The sequence below is a fragment of the Aythya ferina genome (assembly GCF_964211825.1).
Source record: "Aythya ferina genome assembly, chromosome: 17".
NCBI classification, from domain to species: domain Eukaryota; kingdom Metazoa; phylum Chordata; class Aves; order Anseriformes; family Anatidae; genus Aythya; species Aythya ferina.
Window position 1 is genome coordinate 12417784 of NC_140316.1, and position 19047 is coordinate 12436830.

Consider the following 19047-nt stretch of genomic DNA (forward strand, 5'->3'; position numbering starts at 1 on the left):
GGGCTGCTGTAGGACCTGACGTGGCCTGGCCCCACGACAGGCATTGATTAGGGCTGTGCCATCCTCTGTCTGTCTCCCACCCTCAGCCGAAACAATCATGAATCACTTCAGCTCTTGGCTACAGTCACTGCTGAAAGAGGGAACGGCTCCCAACAGGAGTGATTCACCGTGCCTCCCCAGGCTGCTTTCATCTGCTTCCAGCCAGATCACCTCGGGGTGGGAGCACCGGAGCGGAGCAGCTCCAGCACTTCCTCATGGCCTCGCTGCAGAGCCGCCGTCCTTCTTGCTGACCTCCTTTAGACCTCCCAGGTTCGGGCTGTTAATGATTCACTGCGTTTTTACAATTCCTCCCTCCTGAGACGGTACTAAATTGCTTCTGGTGCCAAACTAGGGACTGTGCTGTCGATGCGGGTTCAGAGCTCGGCTGGAACAGGACTGCACATCTCTAAGCGAGCAGCCACCTTTGGTCCTCATGTGAGCTTGGGGATCGCTGCATTTCTGGAGCCAGATAAGCTGTTAAACCAACCCTTCTGGAGCCAATTAACGTTACGAGGTACTTTTCCAAAAGCAAGGGGGTTTTAGCCTATGGGTTCAGGCCAGCTTCTGCTCTGGGTAACCACATTATGCCTCACTCTGCTTGAAATTAGCCTTGAGCTAACACATTGTACTTTGTGCATTCAACAGGCAGAGTCGGTTACCGCAGCTCAGCTGATGAGCAGTGGTAATTCATTACGCCTCCGTAACTCAATCACTGCAATCATCTTTCCAGTCTTAACAGGGCCAAATATATTCCCACTGTGATGTCACAAGAGTACAAAATTCCCCTTTAAATAATGTGTCTAGTGTTGTTCAGCCCTGATAAACCTTCAACTCTTTGCTGTCTGCCCAGGCCAGCAACTTGTCCTTCCTAAGGCTGGTTCCACCTGCGTAGCCAGAGCTGTACCTACTTAAGGAAAACAGGTGACTTAGCTGAATGCAAACCTCCTTGTACAGGCATGTGATGAAATGCAATTAAATTATGGTTGCTCAACAAGTCACTGCCCTTCAGCTGGAGCAACATCACCATTGTGTGCATGCTCTTAACTTGCCCAGCTCTTAAACTTCACTTACGCAACATGATGGCCTTAGGAAGAAACTGGTGCCTGCTGATCTAATCTAAACCAGCCAGCACTCCTGAGCCCCTGCTTGGACAGTCGCTTCTGGGCAATTCAAAGTGTTACTTGTACTGCAGCTTCTTTCCTCCTCTCTATCCAAAGGTCAGTTTAATCCCCCCTTGCAGACTGTTTTAACTGTAATCTTCTGGCTTTGCCTTCACACAGCTTCAATGACAGCACTCGTTTAACCCCTTTTACCAGCTCTTCTTCATCACAAGGCAGCAGCCCTTCCTTTAGCAAATATATGCCCACACCTCTAACATCAACTTTGTGTGCTGGTTGAACTAACCAACCAGTGGCTTTCAAACTGATTTTAATTAAACAGCTTCAATATTGCACATAAAATGTTCTATATGGATATGTTGCAAGAAGCTCTGCAGGATGCAATCCGTACCTCTAGCAGAGGAAGTGTGCATGCTTTATGGTAGACCATGCTTCAACTGCATGGAAAGCTTTATAGAGAAATGTGCTGGTTTTGTTGGATTGTTTTCCTTTTTCCTTTTCTTTTTAGCTGGCGTGGAAGAAAAAAGAGGATAGTTTCCAACAGGGAGGATAAAACAGTACAAATTAAATCCATTCTCTGGACAGTGTAACAATTGCAATTTCCTGCTATTCCTTGGAAGCTGTACAGCCCAAGAGGGAGATATTTCAAGACCGGTGTGTCAGGGATAGAAGCTCATGCATCTGGTTATTTTTAATGGCAGCTCTGTCCCTAATTTTCAGTGCTGGCCTTGATGAAATGCCAGCTGTTTCATTAACCTTTGTCAGTATGGCAAAGAATAAAAGGTGGCTCTCAACATTTGCACCTCAGACAAAGCTCCTTTTCCCAACAAGCTATTGAAGGTTCCTAGCTATACCAGGCAGCATTTTGGGTAGAGAAGGGAAAGAATGAGGAAAAAAAAAAGGAAAAAAAAAAAAAAAAAGACATCTGTGAAGGTCTGTGTAACAGAGCCTGTACAAGTCTCATATCTGCAGTCTTCATTACTGTCTGCAATGTATGTTAGAACCAAGTTTCAATCAAGGTAACCATTTTCCTCTCCAAGCCAAGAAAAATACTGGGTTTATTTTCAGACCATTAAGAATAGTCTCTCTGAACAGCCCTCCTATCCTTGTTTCATATGGGCTGCTTGAAAAAAAAGAAAAGAAAAAGCACAATTTCACAACCATGGCAGCTATGAGCTGCCACATGGGTTAGACCCCAACAAACAAAATCTTCACTGTGCCTTGGAAGAGCTTTCTCAGGGACCAGGACCTAATTCACCGCCACAGCCAAAGCGTTAGTGCTCCAGCGGTAGAGCTGGGCAAAGGCTAGGATTTTTGTTCCATGAGAAATGTGGTGGGTTGAGAGAGGGAAGGGGGAGAAAACACAAAGTCGAATTTCTTCCAAGCTCTGGTTTGTCGTGGTGTCAGCACTAACAGAGCAGCACAACGCAGCTCCTGCCCCCTCCTCCCTTCCTCTCTTGCTCTGCAGCTATGACCAGTTCCTACCAACCACAGTCACTGTCACGGCTGCTACCTCCTCCCTCCCTTTTTTACGGAAACATAATCCATCACTGCAAGCCCTGCTCGTGAGACAGCAGTCTGAACAATGTGTTCAGTCTGGCTGGTGGCTGCTGACTACTTATGGGAAGGCTCCTGGTTATGTTATAGCTGAGCATGGTCCTGCACAGCTCTTGGGCACCCAGAGGGCTGCTTCCAGAGTCCCGTTTTCCAAGTGGTGAAAGACAGAGCTGTTTGCTCTCTGGGCTGCAGCCTCGGGAGGTTTGGATTTAGCTTATCATGTGAGATCAGAATTGCTGCTCTTAAAATGTCAGCAGCGAGCTATGGAGCAAGAAGAGGGGAAAAAAATAGTCTTGCCCAAAATTCAGGCTATGCTAGTAAATGTCAGGCATTTGCACAGAAGAAAGTCTGGGAGGTTTGCTGACGGGTGAGCTTTCTGTGAAAGCGTCTCAGTTCTCCCCCAGGTCCCTGTCATCTTGTACCACTGACAGCAAGGCCTCCTGCTGAGGCACGGCTCCCAGGGGCTGCCACAGCCTCGCCTGGCTGGGAGCACTGCCCTCCTCTGCCCTTCTGGCTGCTGCCAGCGGAGCCGGAGGGGCAGGCAGAGCCATGCCAGGTACCAGGTCTGCCCTGAAGGGCTGTAGTCACCAGCAGCTCTGGGAAGCACATCCACCTCGCCAGTGCAGGTGAGAAAAATCGGGTGGATGTCGCCAGTGGCTCAGAGGCCACCACACAGGGAACCTTCATTTGAGGGGGAGAGCTTACATAAATCACAGGAGAGAAAAGGAGGAGTGAGGGCAGAGATCTCCAAAGCCTTTCTTGGTCCGAGGGCATGGCAGGACAGGCTTGGCTGACTGCAGTGCCAGGCTTGTTGATTGAAGCAGAGCTCTGCCAGGCTCCTCAGCACTGAGGTCCTGCTCATCAGGACAGACATCCAGATGCCAAAAAGAAAGAGCTTTTCTTTTCCAGACAGTGATTGCAACTGCCTTTGCAGGGGACGGAGCCCCGTTTGCCCCAGGCACTTCCAGCACATACAGAGAAGCTGAGGACAGCACGGCCCCTTTGGCACAGGGCTCTGGTTTGGTGCCTCCCGGTGCTGCCGGGGCCGTGGCGCTGCAGCAGACGTCCCTGCCAGACCCCCAGCTGCGTGCCACTCACAGGGAGCATCCGAGGGAGAGCTGAAGGAGGGCCCCGAGCCTGTTTTCAGTGCAAGACAGAGAGCCGGCTAGAAAGGAGCCAAGTGTTCTTGCAAAGGAAGCAATCCAAGGCAGGGGAAAGTGAATTGCATTAGGAATTAAGACCGGAGATGCTGGAAATATTGATTGTCTAAGCAGTGGTACAGTCCTAGCTTCTGGCATGTTTAACATCTGAACATTCCCTCTCTCACTGCAGATGCAGCAGGGCTCTGCTGTGTGCCTAGGTCAGGGAAGACTGAAAGAAATGTCTTCCACTGAAGTGCAGGCACCTCCAGAAGAGGATCTGGGCTGCCTAGTACTTGGCACAGAAAGGTAACCAGCCTGGTGTCTGGTACAGCAGGTCTGGAAGGGAGCCTGCTGACATCCTCAGTCCCACCTGCCTGCACAGTGCAAGTGTTGGGCTCAGAGCATCCAGGTCTTGTGATCCGTCTCATCACACTGAAACGGGGACAAGTGCAGAGACAGGTAGTGATTTATTAGAAAATCCTCTGGGAAGAGCAACTGGGTGGAAGCCTACTTTCCTGCAAACCAGAACATTTCTAGCCCACAGCATTTAGCACAAAGGCAATGCCGGCACACAGAGGCCAGGAACTAGAGGGCTGTAATTTGCCTTTGCCATCTCTGGGCCACTGGAGTTGAGTGAATGTTTCATACATTCTTTACGGTCTCGAACAGTGAGCCAGGATTTCCAGGACATCTGCTGCAGGCAGGGATTTGGGCAAAGAGAAGAAGAGAGAAGCTCTTGTCTGCAGAGCCTGGGGCCAGATCTTGGGTTGAGGTTTGAGTGAACCTGGGCCATTTGGGTGGGACCCACTGAAGCTCGCAGGCTGTGTGTGGTTTGGACTCAAATCTTGGCAGAACTAAGCTTCGGCCTTGACGAGGCTAGTTGGTGAGGGCTGGTCGGTGAGGGAAAGCCATGGCTGTTGTTCCAAGCTCTCTCCTCCTCCTGCTTCTGCTCTGGTTGCAGATCTCAGCTCTTCCCAGGCCCAAACTGCATGAAGTTTAACAAGGCCAAGTGCCGGGTCCTGCACCTGGGGCGCAATAACCCCAAGCAGAGCTACAGGCTGGGAGAGGAATGGTTGGAAAGCTGCCAGGCAGAGAAGGACCTGGGAGTGATGGTGGACAGTCGGCTGAATATGAGCCAGCAGTGTGCTCAGGTGGCCAAGAAGGCCAACGGCATCCTGGCTTGTATTAGGAACAGCGTGACCAGCAGGGCTAGGGAGGTGATCGTCCCCCTGTACTCAGCTCTGGTGAGGCCGCACCTCGAGTACTGTGTTCAGTTTTGGGCCCCTCGCTACAAGAAGGACATCGAGGTGCTTGAGCGGGTGCAGAGAAGGGCGACGAAGCTGGTGAGGGGCCTGGAGAACAAGTCCTACGAGGAGCGGCTGAGGGAGCTGGGCTTGTTCAGCCTGGAGAAGAGGAGGCTCAGGGGTGACCTTATTGCTCTTTACAGATACCTTAAAGGAGGCTGTAGAGAGGTGGGGGTTGGCCTGTTCTCCCACGTGCCTGGTGACAGGACGAGGGGGAATGGGCTTAAGTTGAGCCAGGGGAGTTTTAGGCTAGATGTTAGGAAGAACTTCTTTACAGAAAGGGTTGTGAGGCATTGGAACAGGCTGCCCAGGGAAGTGGTGGAGTCACCATCCCTGGAAGTCTTCAAAAGACGCTTAGATGTAGAGCTTAGGGATATGGTTTAGTGGAGGGCTGTTAGCGTTAGGTTGGAGGTTGGACTCGATGACCTTGAGGTCTCTTCCAACCTAGAAAATTCTGTGATTCTGTGATTCTGTGAAACTGTCATTGTCGGGGATGTGGGGTTGCTCTCAGTTCTCAAAGAGACAGGGGCTCCTTCCCAGCCCCTAGAGAAGGAAGAAGTTCCCTCCACTCATTCTACACCAAGGCAGACAACCTGGGCTTCTGGATGAGATGGGATTTAGTCAGAAGGGTGGAGCATGGTGTGGCCTGAAAACAAAATCCCAAAGCTGCAGCACCAGGGTCCCATCAGAACTGGCAGGTTATTTGGCGAAGGATGTTCACAGGCAGGATGTGTGAAGATGTGCACATCGTCTTGGCTCTGGACAGGCTGACGGGATGTTTTTCTTGTAGGCTGAGAGCAACAAAGAGGATTAATCTCTGGGAAAAAGGAAAAAAGGGGGCACTATGTTGAAGTGGGTTTTCATCAGCCTTGTGCTATTGTGTGTGTATCTCGGGTTTACTAATGATTTGAATGAAAAGTAATCAGGAGAAGTGCTTGGAGAAGGAGATTTTCCTGTATTTACTTTGGATGCGTGTCCACTGGAAAAACATCTTCCAAAGCATTTTGCTTGGCGACGGGGGCTGTTTCATTTGGAGAACAATTGATGGTGATGATGAGTGGTATTAGATGTGATCGCTGTTCGACAGCTTTTTGACTTGCCTGCAAGTCAAAGCAGCAAATTCCTTGTGACTGCGCACGTGTGCGAGGAGAGGCGGGGGCGGTGGTGGCCTCAGACAAGCCAGCGACGTGTTCGATCCGTGCCAGCCTCAAACCAGGCGAGGTGCAGGTTGTTAGTGCACCGCCTGGCCTTGCAGCAGTGTCTTGCTGTGCAAACTTGTATTTACTGTGCGCTCCACATTTCCATGAGCTATCACTGGACAAGCACTGCCCTGCTGTTAGCATACCGCAGAGGTAGGTTCGACATGTTAGTGGAGAGTTTGCCAGCAGCACTGTGCGTGGTGTGTTATGTATTTACAGGAACAGACTGCTCCCGGAGACTTTCTGTTCCCCAAATCTAATGGGCTGTATCCGTGGCTGATGCTGCCCTGACACCCTCTTCAACCCTTCCCAGAGCAGCTGTACCACCTGGAGCCCTGCCCATCCCTCCCTGCACTGGCCACTGGCAGCTCCTAGCAGAGTGGCCATGAGGAGGGTTAAATCGGTGAATACCATTTGTTTGTCTTCCTTTCTGAAAAAGGAACAGCCATCTGCCACATCCATTCCCTCCCTTGCCGAAGCTTTCTCCAAGCACTAGCCTGTGGTCTCAGTGGCACAAGGAATAAATCCAGTGCAACTTTGCTGAAGCCTTCAGAATTGCTCCCAGGGTAACGGAGAGTGGAGCAGGGGCCCCGAGAGTTTCCTAAGCTTCACAGCCATAGCCACAAGGCAAATAAAATGAGATTAACCAATTACAATTAAAATGAGAGAGAACTGCTTTTGACAGTAATTTTGAATTTCCCCTAAAAGCAGTTCCAGCTGTGACCTCTGACTCATGCAGTGCTCGCCTGAGATCTGCCCCTGGTTGTTTGTTATAACTGGTGCTTTCAAGGACGTTCAGTCCTGCCTAACGAGGTTTCCTAGACAAAAATAAAAATAAAAATTAAAAAAAAAAAAAAAAGTGAAAAATGGAAGAGGAACTAACACAGGGCATCCCTGCAGTGAGGCACAGACCTGAGAGCCTTTCTGGCAAGCAGATGAGAAAGGCCAGGCAATCTCCAGTGGATTAGGTAGGTCAGTGCTTGTAGCAAGTTCCCCCTGCCCAGCAGGGCTGTATTACTGTCATGCAGCTGTGAGCTCCATCCTGGCAATCCCCTCATTCGTCTTGGTGTTGAACACATCTCTCTTCCCACAGAGAAGCTGGCTCGGCACAGACTTTGCCTTCACTTTGGGAAGAGAGCAAGGCTGTGTCTGCAGGATTGGAGTAACTGTCCTTATTCTTACCTAGAGCTTTGGAGAGATGTGTTTGCTATGCGGCAGTGCCACACAACCAGCTTTCATCATGATAGCACCTGGTCCTTGCAGGCTACTTAGTTCCTTAAAACCAGTGGGTGGTTTTGACTCATTCTTTGGCCTGTGCTGCTGTCCTCCAGCAGAATTTATCGGTGTACTATTAAAAAACAGCCCTAGAGGAAGAGATTTTGCAAGACTAGTGAGGGACAAATAGTATCATTGGGAGTGGATTTTCACCCAAATCTTATCGGTAACCAATCAGAAGACTGCAGTTTTCTCTCCGCCAAGGTGCTGCTGCCTCTTCCCATGGGGAACATGGAACTTCCCTTTGGACAGGAGCAGTAGTTCCTGCAAATCCTCTTCTCATTTCAAAACAACCGCACCAGCAGCATTCACAAAACTCAAGGCTCAGCTCTCTGGGAAGGGTCTCTGTTGCCTGTAAGAAATCAGAGTTGGGACTGGGGATTTTGTCAGGAGATGCCTGCAGGTTTCTGCATGGGCTGTGAAGTGGATGGCCTCTGTGTGCCTGCAGATACGTTCACTGGCTGTGTGAGCCACCTGCACGCCGTGTTTCTGCTGTTGTAGCATTTCCATATTCAGACCTGGAGGTGACACACTTGAACTTTCCCCATCTTGCTGCACAGGCAGATTAATTGCCCGTGCTGCAGAGACAGGGCTGTGAGAACGGTGACTTGAGCCAGTGATTAGGAGGGTGAAAATATACATAAAGTTGCTATTTTTAATCTTAAGACACAGAAGGTGAGAGGGAGAATAGACAGAGATAAAGAGAAAGGTGCATTGCCTGAGTCAGACAATGTAGTGACTTATTTATTCTGTGATGTGCTGGATTTGAAAGCCTTCCAGGTGCCGTAGCACTCTACTGTTGAGGTCAGTACCACAGTCACCCTTCTTTGTAATTTCCTTTGTCATTAGTGATTTTTAAGGAATGCATTATGCTATAGAGATGAGGTCTGAAAGCAATTTTGAAGACAGTAATGCTGTTTGCTATCTCCACACCAGTTATATTTATTTAATTGGAATGATTCAACTTGTATTCAGTGTTGTCACACCTGGGTGACTTTCAGATCTGTTTTGTGTAAATCAGTCTGCCCATACTTGACACGATCTTATGCCTTTGCATCTGCAAACACGATTGTTTGATTTATTAAGTACCTGGCTTTGCATATGAATTGCTACAGTCCAGTCCCTAAAAACTTCCCATGATGTACATTTCCATAGGTAGCTTGTCTGAGCATTTTCTATTTATGTGGCTTCTCCTACAGTCTTGTCTTAAACTTCCTTGCTATAAATTAAACTGATTTCTTCATGCCCTTCCGGAATTCTGGACAGCAGTCGCTGTCCCCTTTGCAAATATTGGAAAACCATTATCATGTTCCACTCATTCTTCTCTCTTCTAGACTAAACAAAGTCACTTCCTTCCACCTTTCCATACAGGTCATGTTTTCAAAACCTTTTTATCGTTCATTTCATTCTCTGCGCACGCTCCACTGAGTCTATTATCTTCCTTGAAATGCGCCGCCCCAAACTGGACCTAGCTTTCACACTGTATGGATCAAGTCTCCCACTACAGAGCAAATTTCGTCTGAGCTCTTATCAGCTTCATTACATCCTGTTTGGAGTTGTGGTCTGTGATACCCAGACAGAGCATTCCCTAAATGATTTGCTTTTTCAGCTATGTTCCATTTGGAGATATTCAAGCCAAATCTTAGGGCACCATCAGATGTGCTCCTCCTCAGTTCAGAGTCCCTCTGCTGTGTCTCAGAAGGGGTTGTGCAGGTGTTCTTAGTTTAGTTTTCACAAAGCAGATCAGCACGGCTGAAACCAAACCTGTAAAGGATATGTTTCTTCTTTTCTCTGCCTGAAATCTCCCCATTTGTGGAAAAAAAAAAATAAAAGGAGGGAAAAATATATCCTGGACAAACTAAACAGCCCCATACCCGCCTCATAAGATCCTACAGCCCTTCAAAATATTTGCTTAATCTCCCAATATCTTGGCAGGGTGCGTAGGTATTAGCACATGCAGGTGTTCTTATCCATTGATCTCAAAATATTCTCCTCCTTGTTTTAAACATGGGGATACTGAAGTGTTTGGAGGCTTGGTTTTCATAGGCAACAAAGATCCTTTGCCCCATTTAAAGTCAGTGGAAAATGTGGGTTGCAAGCCAACTGGAGAACTGAGCTTGAAGTGACTTGCTGAGGTCCCACTGAGAGTTAATACCACGGCCAGGAGCTGGAGCCCAGGTTTCCTGAGTCTGTCCAGAGTCCAATGAGCAGGACCAGGCTGCCTTCCACTCCACCCTGTAAACACAACTAGCACAGCCACATGGTCAAACCCATGATTTAACGCCCGAAGTAAAATCCACCTGGTCATGGTAGGTGTCACAGCATTCTGGAGGAGAGCTGGGTTGATCACGGCTTGCTCACTAACTTGAAATCTTCTTGTTCATCTAGTATTTGGTTGCAAGTTGCATAGCTGAAAAGCCTGTTAAAGAAAACAAATAGCACCTGTGCCAGGCCCTGCCATGTTCCAGCAGTAAAAGATATTAATAGTTTCCAGGTCTGCATTTTGTATGTTGGCTTGCCAAAGCTCACCTGCTCTGTGTGAAAGGGGAGGCTGCTCACTGCTGGTCTCTGAACAAAAAGCTGGTCTGTCGAAGACGAATCTGGGGGAATTTTTTAAATTCCAAAAATAGACAGGAGGGAAAAATGTGCCAGTAAGATGGATCTCATTTCATTTCCCAAATCCCTCTGGTCTCCAGAGTTCATTCTTTGCTCTTAATGTTTCATGCTATGGCTTATTTTAGTCTCCTTAGTGGAAAGTTTAAAACATTTACTTAAAGGCAACGCTTCAGCTGGCATAAACTGTCACAGTTCTCTTGGCTTCAGCTGCCTTCAGCAGAGGAGCTGCCCTTTAGCATTTAAATTGCTTGTTAGAAAGTGGAAAAGTAAGTTGCTTGAAATCATCCTCAAAAACTAAAGAGAATGGAGAATGAAGGGCTCACAGTATGGATCTCAGGTGAGAAGCAGTCTTTCCACAGGGACAGGTGCAAACACAGAGCACTTGCAGCACACATCACTACTCTTCAGATCCCCCTCCAGAGCAGCCGCCAGTGCCCCCCATGCTGGCACCCCCGAGGGGCCGTGGTGCCAGATCTGCTGGGCAGAAGGAACGGAGGCTGCAGGCATTTCTTGTAGGACAGCGTGGGTTGCTGAGCACCAGGTGAGCCAGCCCTGAAGCCAGGTAAATTGGCCGTGTCCAAATGGCGCTCGTTGTGCCAGGGAGATGTGTGCAGAAGCACCGAGGGTGCTGTAGTAAACATTTGCCAAACTGTTGATTAATTAGCAGGGGGGATCGTGACTTGGAACACATTAACCCACTTGCTGCAGCCTCCAGCCAGCCTGGAAAGCTGCCATTTCAGCCGTATGGCTGGGACAGGGGCTCCCTCTTATATCTGGCGAGTGCCAATGCCCATCCGAGAGCCATCTCGCTTCCAGACTCCCTCTACACTGCCCTGTTTTGCAGTAGCATGGAACTGCTGTCACTTTCTAGCTCCCTGCTATCTCCAAGCACTATTTCCTGGCATTGTTTCGTTTGTCTACAGAGAAACTTCATGTTACTCCGTGGCAGAGTGGTTCAGAAGCATCAGCAGTCCCTAACGAGTGGGCCTTTCTTCTTCAGCATCAGATTTGGCTGCAGATGTCCAACTCAAACACAGCTCAGCTCCTTGCTCATGCACTCTTTCCTTGCCCTAGCACAGCTCCAGTGATCATGCCAGGACTAAAACAGCACTGTCACAGTTCCCATTCAACTCAGTGCTTTTGCATTTGTAAGCTCTTCTTTTTGTTCAACATATCCTGAAGGGGAAAAAAAAAATGCAACTGTGCGTTATGCTTTCCTTTACTGTCCAGTTTAACAACAACATCCATCTGGGCTTACAACATTTATGATGCTGGGCTCCTGCACTGGTCTCTCTGTCTGGTACATCCTGACATAAACTGAACAGTTACAACCCTGACCTCACTGGTTCCCTGGTAAATCACATCAGCAAGGCTATTCCAGACTGACACCAGCCTGACTAAGGCCAGAGCAGACTGCCAAAGCCCAGAGGATGGGAATGGTTATTTTGCCTGCATCCTGGCTGGGTTTGTGTCTCCCTAAGAATGTGTACACTTCCCTTCGCTTTTGCAATGGCACCAGGGTGTTGACGAACTGCAGTGCTGCTATTTATCCCTTAATTACTCCCATGACTCACATTAGAGTAACAATTTTCCGTAGAAACAAACACAAGCAGAGCTGACACCACTCAAGCTGCCTTTATTTTGAAACATGTTCTCTACTTCGGGTTTTGAGGGTGGCGACTCAGGAGACTGCTTCGCGCTCCTGGTGTTAAGGTTTGCCAGTCAGAGGAGTGAGACCCACTGGGTGCTCACTCCAGGCTGGGGAGGAAGAGTTACAGCTGCTGGACTGCGCTGTGTGAGGCTGAGCATCACTCAGCACACTGATTTGGGAGGGGTGGATGCTGAGCATGGCTCAGGACAAGGCAGTTCCTGCCCCCAGTGGTCCCAGGGAGTTCACAGGACATGTTCATCCACTAGTGCTCTTGCCAGGGTGCTCCCTCTTTTTTATTTCCCCTTGAGCAGCTCTACCTGAGCTGCTGCATTGTGTTCTTACATGTCTTGAGAAATTCAAGCAGGGAGAGCAACACAAGTGCCATCCCTGGATGTTATCTGTGGATATTCACCCAGTTCTGTGCGTCGTGTTAATTACAGGTGCCACCGGTGGGTGGGATTGGCCCTGGCTGAGTCACTTCTTTAACTAATGAATTAATTAGCTGGCAGGTCTCAACCACATCCTTAGGGCCAGCCTGGCATCTATTCTTACGTGGTCTTATATGGACTTGAAATCCTCTGAAGCTATTTCCCTGTGCTTGATGCTTGTAAACCAGTATGTGTATGGGAGACAGGATGGTCCAGAGGGGTTCCTTTCCTTTACAGACTACCGTGCCTGCCTTGCCTGGGCATTAGGCTTGTCAGAAGTCAGCCTAGTTTTGTTCATCTGTGCAGCCAAGAGAAACAAGGCAGAGCTGGGGCTGTCTGTCTGATTTCTCTACTTCCAGCTGCCATCATTTATAGCAATTAGGTGTCCCTGGTGACGGTGTCCCGGCTCCTCCCCACCCTGTGGGGCAGGACCAGAGATGTGCACGTCTTTCCTCAGAGCTGTAAATCTACCCTGAAATCATACAACAGAGGGAGCCTTTCCTGGGGCTTTGCCACAGGCACTGCACCCCCAGCAAAGGGATTACATCCAGTTTTCAGGCTATGGCCCAGCCTCCCTGCACCCTGACGGAGGGAAAATGGCCATGTGCTCTGTCTTCCCAAGGCAGAGGACTGAAATATAGATGTAGATCTGGGAGTGCTCAGAGCTCTCAGCCAGGAACCAGGATTGCTTCACAGAAAGTGCTGCACGCAGCCGTGTAAAACAGACCTGCTCCAAAGTGCTCGTAGCGTCGTAAAAAAAGCAAGAGCAAGCAGGTGGGTGCAGGAGGAGGGATATTCGAGCACAGGGACATGAGAGTAACAGCACCCAGGGCCAGGAGGCTGCCGGAGGTGCCAGCTTTTCCTTGCTCTGGGTTTTGCTTTGCACCCTGCAAAAAGCAGGGCATGGCTGAGCTGAGGGAGCAGAGCCCTGGAAAGCTCAAGAGAGGCTGACTCCAGACAGGCAACCTGATGCTTTTGCCATTGCGTGCTTTAGGAGATTGTACGGTTTGATGCAGAGTCTGTTAGAGTTGGCTGGCAACTTGCTTACACTTTGTCTGTGCAGATAAAGTTGCCTCGGCAATTCTGCTTCTGTGCTCCCCCTACACACACCCCTTAACTTTGCAAAGTGTGGTTTTTAAAAAATATGTCAAAAATGCAACGTTGGCTGCGCAGCCTCTCCAGGAAATGCCTATAGAAACTGTCTGCGCAGGAAATATCTACAAAGGGAAGGGGGGAGGGAGATGAAGGCGCAGACCTGGATTCATCTCTGTGGACCGGGAACCCATGTGCAGCTTCTCCTCTTGCACTTCCTCAGGGCTGTTGGCTGTCTCTTCTTTTTGCTTCCGAGGCCCCACACATTACAAATGGTTTTCACGATGGTTTGTCAGCCTCCCACCATGCCGGAGTCCCGCTAAGCCTCTTCTCCTCTGAAGAAGAAACTTGGAGCCATGACTGAAGCCAGATTTTCAAACAGGGCCAGAGCTCAATAAACCACTGGGCTTTTCTCAGAGGAAAGCCCTTTGCTTGCTTTTTTCCTTTTGAACTAGGACTGAACCAGTAGTACAAACATCAGACTGAATATCTCTTCCCTAGAGGACTTTTTTCTTTGTCTGCCTCCTGTATTGCTTCAAGGTGCCGATAACCAACGTGTGTGCTTGTGGAACTGTCTCCCTGCCTCAGGACCAAGGGAGCCCCCTTACGTGGGGATTTCAACCCTGTTTGCAGAAAGGACCAGGAAGGAGAGAACCAGGAACAAGCCTTCCCTGGCAGAGGGATGGAGTAACCAGACGGTTTTTCCAGCAGCCAGGGCTGTGTTTAGGCAGTGTGAGCCCCTGGGCCTGAACACCTGAAGCTCCCAGGCATGAGGCCAGGATTTTCACTTCACCTTACACAAGGGTGTTTTGGGCCTTTTGGGGAGGCAGAGTAAAGCATGTCAGCTCACTGAACATAAAAAGAGCTGTCTGTGTGACCAGGAAGTGGGACTTGCTCCTTGTCCCTTTCCGTGGTCCCTTTTCAATTAAATTTGAGTGGTAGTGCCTGAGGAGGACCCACCAGAGACGGACAGGACAGGAGCAGAATCCAGCTAGGGCCATGGTGACCATCATCCCCTTTCTGTCCCACACATGGACTTGTGTTAATCCAGGGACAGCCACTGTTTGTCAGAGCAGTGTCATGGAGGCCATTCCCACAGGGATCCATGCAGGTACAGCAGGATCAGTGCAGCAAGAAAGGACAATGAGAAGCAAAGGAACTAAAATAAAATTAAAAAATAAAAAATAAAACAATATCTCCTGCATGAAAATCTTCACAATTCCCATGTCCTGTTGCAAGGTTGCTGCCTTGACTCATCTCACACATTTGCCAGCAACAGGTTCTGCTTTCAACAAGTGTCTTCGACTCTGTGAAGGCAGAGAGATGGGACCCCCTTGTTCCTTCTCCTACTCCGGGTTTAACAGAGGACGTAACGTGTCTGAGATGTGAACCACAAATCACGGGATCTTCACACCTCCCCTTGACCTGGGCTATTTAGTTTGAACAAAGCCAAAGCAGCCTCCCTAGCACCAGGAGGTGGCTCTGCCAAGCGCCCCCATCTTCCCAGATAGACCAAATAACAGCTGCCCAAATTCTCTTCTCCCTGGAGGTCAGTGTGGGGTGACAGCAGCCAGTGGTTGTGTTTTCACATGGAGGGGCTCCAAGCCTGGTCCAGAAAAAGAGCTTAATTGCCTCTTGCGTTTCTCCTGAATCAGGGACATCTCTGGAGTCCAGCAGCTTCAAAGACACGTCCCCTGCACTCTATCATAACAGCATTTAGAAAGCAGCTTGAATTTCTTCCAGCTGGCTTCGTGTTACAGAGATCCCTATCAGCACCCGGGAGGAAAGAATTAGCAAGAAAAACAAGCGTCTCTTAAACTTCAGAGAGGAAAAAAAATGCTAAGAAAATGGCCATGTAAAAAGCATAAATTTAGTCCAATGATGCCCGATGTGTTCATTTCCTAGGTTGTTTGAGGTAGAAAGCAGCCTAACGACTGGATTTTCTTGTGTCAGCCAGAGACTTTGAACGCTAATAGCAGGGTTTTATCGAAGCCAGATGCACTTGCACAGGTACTGTCCCTACAGCCTCCCTCCTGGCCACTGGAAATGAGCAGGGCCCACCTCGCTGAGCATTAACACCTGTGGAATCCACGTGCCTGGGGACGCAGGGAGTCACCAGAGCAGACAAGCCAACACACTTGGAGTTTCAAAGGCGCCCGGGTGGCTCTTCTTGCCAAATTCCTTTCTAGCCCCTGCAAGGACTTCTCGTGGCTTTTCCCTCTTGTCAAGAGATCGAGCAGTCGGGCTCAGGGTAAGCGGTGGGAAAGCCTGGAGCAGGCAGCTCCCGGAGTAGCGGAGAGCTTCCCACACCCAAGGTGCTCCCCAGCTCCCAGCCGGTCGCTTCTGTTGTGGTTATTGCAGAGCCGCCTCCTCCTGTGCAGCTGTCCCGCGCCCCAGCCCGAGCCCTGCAGCCATCCTCGGCGGCTTCCCTTTGGTACACAGACGGACTTGCTGACATGTGAACAAATCCTTTTAAAGAACAGATACCCTCCGTTTCAAAGAGCAAAGTCCCGCGGGCAGCCGGGGAAAACTGGCACGGGGCACGGACTGAATTTGGTTTTGCTTTGCGCTCCCTGCGGTTCTTCACACGAAGGGAGGAGAACTGCGTGGCGTGAGCTGGGGCTCGGGGACCAGACGTTGGTGCCTTTGCATGTCAGAAACCATTTCCGTTAGCCAGCCTCACAAGCACTGTCTCTGTTTCTGTATGTGGGATCCCCCAGTGCTATTTTTCTGCTTTTCCTGATACTTTCTCTTCCCCTTTCAGGCTGCTGATGGGCCCAGCCTCTCAGTGTCTCTCTTCAAAGGAGGGCATTATGTTATGCCACCACTTCTCATGCTGTTCTTTTCTCCAGCAAGTTTCCATTATGACTGGAAAAAAAAAATCTGGCAGCCATCACCTCTGCTCTTTAATGACCTTTGGTTGGTTATTGAGATATTACAGTTCAGTTGTCTTCTCATGCTCTATCTAAATGAAAAGATGGATAGATACATAGACGGATATAAAGGTGAAGAGAGAGAAAGAGAGAGAAGGAGTCATTTGTGGTGATTAATGGCCCAAGCAGAGGCAGAAAGGGTGAGAAATTGCATTGAGCAGCACCAGTTTACACCTTCCAAGATACTGACTTGCTCTAAAACATTTCTAATTACCAGAAATCAATGTATTGTCTGCTTGGCTTTAGTGTGCAGCTAAGGGAAAATTCACAAGATGCAATTAAAGCAAAGCTTACAGCTTGATGTTTCAGCTTCCAAGAGTCAAAAAAGTGAGTTTGAGCATATGTAACTTCAGAGACAGACCTAATTTTCCCCTCTTGCTGAGAAGATTCACATAGCAACAGTGAATGGGGCTTTCTTCAATTTGCTTTATCCTGTGTGTATTTAAGATAACCTTTTTTTCCAGAATTTCATTTAGCTACTCATACTACAAACACAAGGACAGATGGTCACCAGATCAAACTTAATCAGCATTCTGTACGCTGGATTTCAAGCTTAGAAATTCATCTGGTTCTAGTAAAACACAGTCTGAAACCTGCCTGATGTTTAACTCAGCCACAGAATTGTATTACATTTCTAAGCCTTCCCAATCCTTACAGGAGATTGAGAAGGGAACCATCAGGCATCTTTAAAAAGGGCTTGATTAGGAGTTTAATTATCAGCTATCAAAATCTGTTCTGTTGCTGGTGTCTCACTGAAGAGCAGCATTTTTAAAAGGGGTCTGCAGTTCTGTGTGTTTCTTATTGGAATTCACCAGGGCTATGTGTAACCCTGGAGTAAGAGGATGCAGTTTCATGTACATCCCCTTACACCTTGCGGAATTCAGGGTCTGACCTCAGCAGTGTGCCCTCTGTCAAGGCAATTTGAACCATTTTCCCATGGCTTCTTCTCATTCCTGTTCTCGTCAGACTTTCCTTTTCTGCCTCTCGTTGCTGGTGGTAGGGCAGCAGGGCTGAACTGCTCCTGTGTGCCCCCATCCCAAGGAGGTTTCCACAGGTTTCACTCCGTGTCCTTAAATCCTCTGTCCTTCAAGCTGGCGTGCTGATCTTCTTGCCCTCTTCAGAAACACGCAGCTATTTCATCCCTCCTGCCACAGCCTGTTGGAGATGTGTGTACCACTGCATCGAACTCTGCTGCCTTTATTTGCATAACTGTGGCATGGGGCTGACTGGCTAGAAACCAAAAACCACTCCAAATGGCACAGAGGCGACAGCCATCTGTGTCTTTTTCACATTCGGTTTCATTGTTTTAGGATCAAATCCAACCGCTGCAACCTACAGTAACTCTACACTTCTCGAGGCTCCGAGCTTTCCATATAGCACGATCTGTGGTTTCGCTGTGGAGAAGCAAACCTGGAAAAAAACTTGTTGGACTGGATCAGAAGTATTTTAGTTAGTGCAGCAGGAGCTGCCAGTGGTGAAAATAGCAGTCCTGGAGCATGAATGAACAGAGCGGTGTTTCCTTCTGGGCGCGTTAGACAATTTAAGCCTAACTCAGCATTATGGTTGTGCTGGACAGTGTGCTCTTGAGGTGTGTTTCCATTACCACGTAATAAATATAAATGTTTTTATGAGATACCCATGGATGGAAGGAATCTGGGGTTTGCTAAAGGTTAGTTTGATGGTGTATATTCAAAGCCCTCCCGTTTGGCATTAATTAGTACAACGTAGTGTTTTGCAATTTCCCAGCACGGACACATCCAGATTCCCGCTAGGAATTGGAAGTGGCATCACCCACCACCCACTCCTCCACCCAGGCAGACAGCACTGAGACAGTTCCTCCCTCGGATGAAGCTTGTGTATCCCTCACAGCCCCATGGCAAGGGGCATGCATGGGATTGCATGCACTCCATACTGAGGAAACACCTTGTGTAGGAGCTAATAGTGGGGCTAGGGTCTGCCCTTGCTAACAGCCAAGAGAGAAGGGGATATCTGCACTTTTCCTGCCTGTTTTATCCTTGCTAGAACATCCAGGTGTAGGAAAATCACCTGCTGCCAGCCCCAAAGCTGCAGAGAGAATTTAATGCTGTGCTAACCAAACTGCCAGGTGATGAAAACTTTTGACTCATACGTTTCAATGGTATTGCATGCACCCTGTGATAAGGAAAGTACCAAATTCCACACACATTCTCCTGCTCAGACATCCCACCGTGGTCAGGCTGACCCATCTGTTCCTTGCACTGCCCTGAGGGTGCTTCTGCCACTGACTTGGTACACTGTTGTTTTGTGTCCTCAGTGCAAAGGTTCTCGTTTGGTTTTTGCTCATTGCTGGTTACATCTCCCCTTGTAGATGGGACCATTGGCCTCAGTGTTCAAGTGCTGGAGATGTTTCTTCTGTGCTAATTGCATTTACACATTCAATTACCCAGTAGCCATCAACTCGAGCAGCCCATATGGCATGAAGGAGGCCCTTCCCAGTGAGTGAGGAATGCTTGGGCCAGCGTGGAGCACAGGTGAGGCACAGAAATGGCCCCACAGCCAGCCCCTCGGAGTGCCCATTGCACAGCCACCTTAGAGCCCGTGACCACCATCCCCATCCCCACAGCATCACAACCCCGCTGTGTGCTCAGCCCTTCCCAGCACCGTGGTTTCTGCCCGCTCTCCGCAGTGCCATGGCAGGCTTCTCTGTACCACTT

The 19047-nt window shown here is 49.0% G+C and overlaps 1 long non-coding RNA gene across 1 annotated transcript in view; it reads left to right on the forward strand.

Annotated features, from left to right (window-relative positions):
* Positions 1-8130, forward strand: part of LOC311446332 — an 85725-nt gene extending 77595 nt beyond the window's left edge. The window contains exons 14-16 of the long non-coding RNA XR_014698842.1: positions 87-315; positions 418-553; positions 7839-8130. This is a non-coding gene — a long non-coding RNA (uncharacterized lncRNA). The remainder of the gene's footprint in view (positions 1-86; positions 316-417; positions 554-7838) is intronic.
* The last annotated feature ends 10917 nt before the right edge of the window (positions 8131-19047 follow it).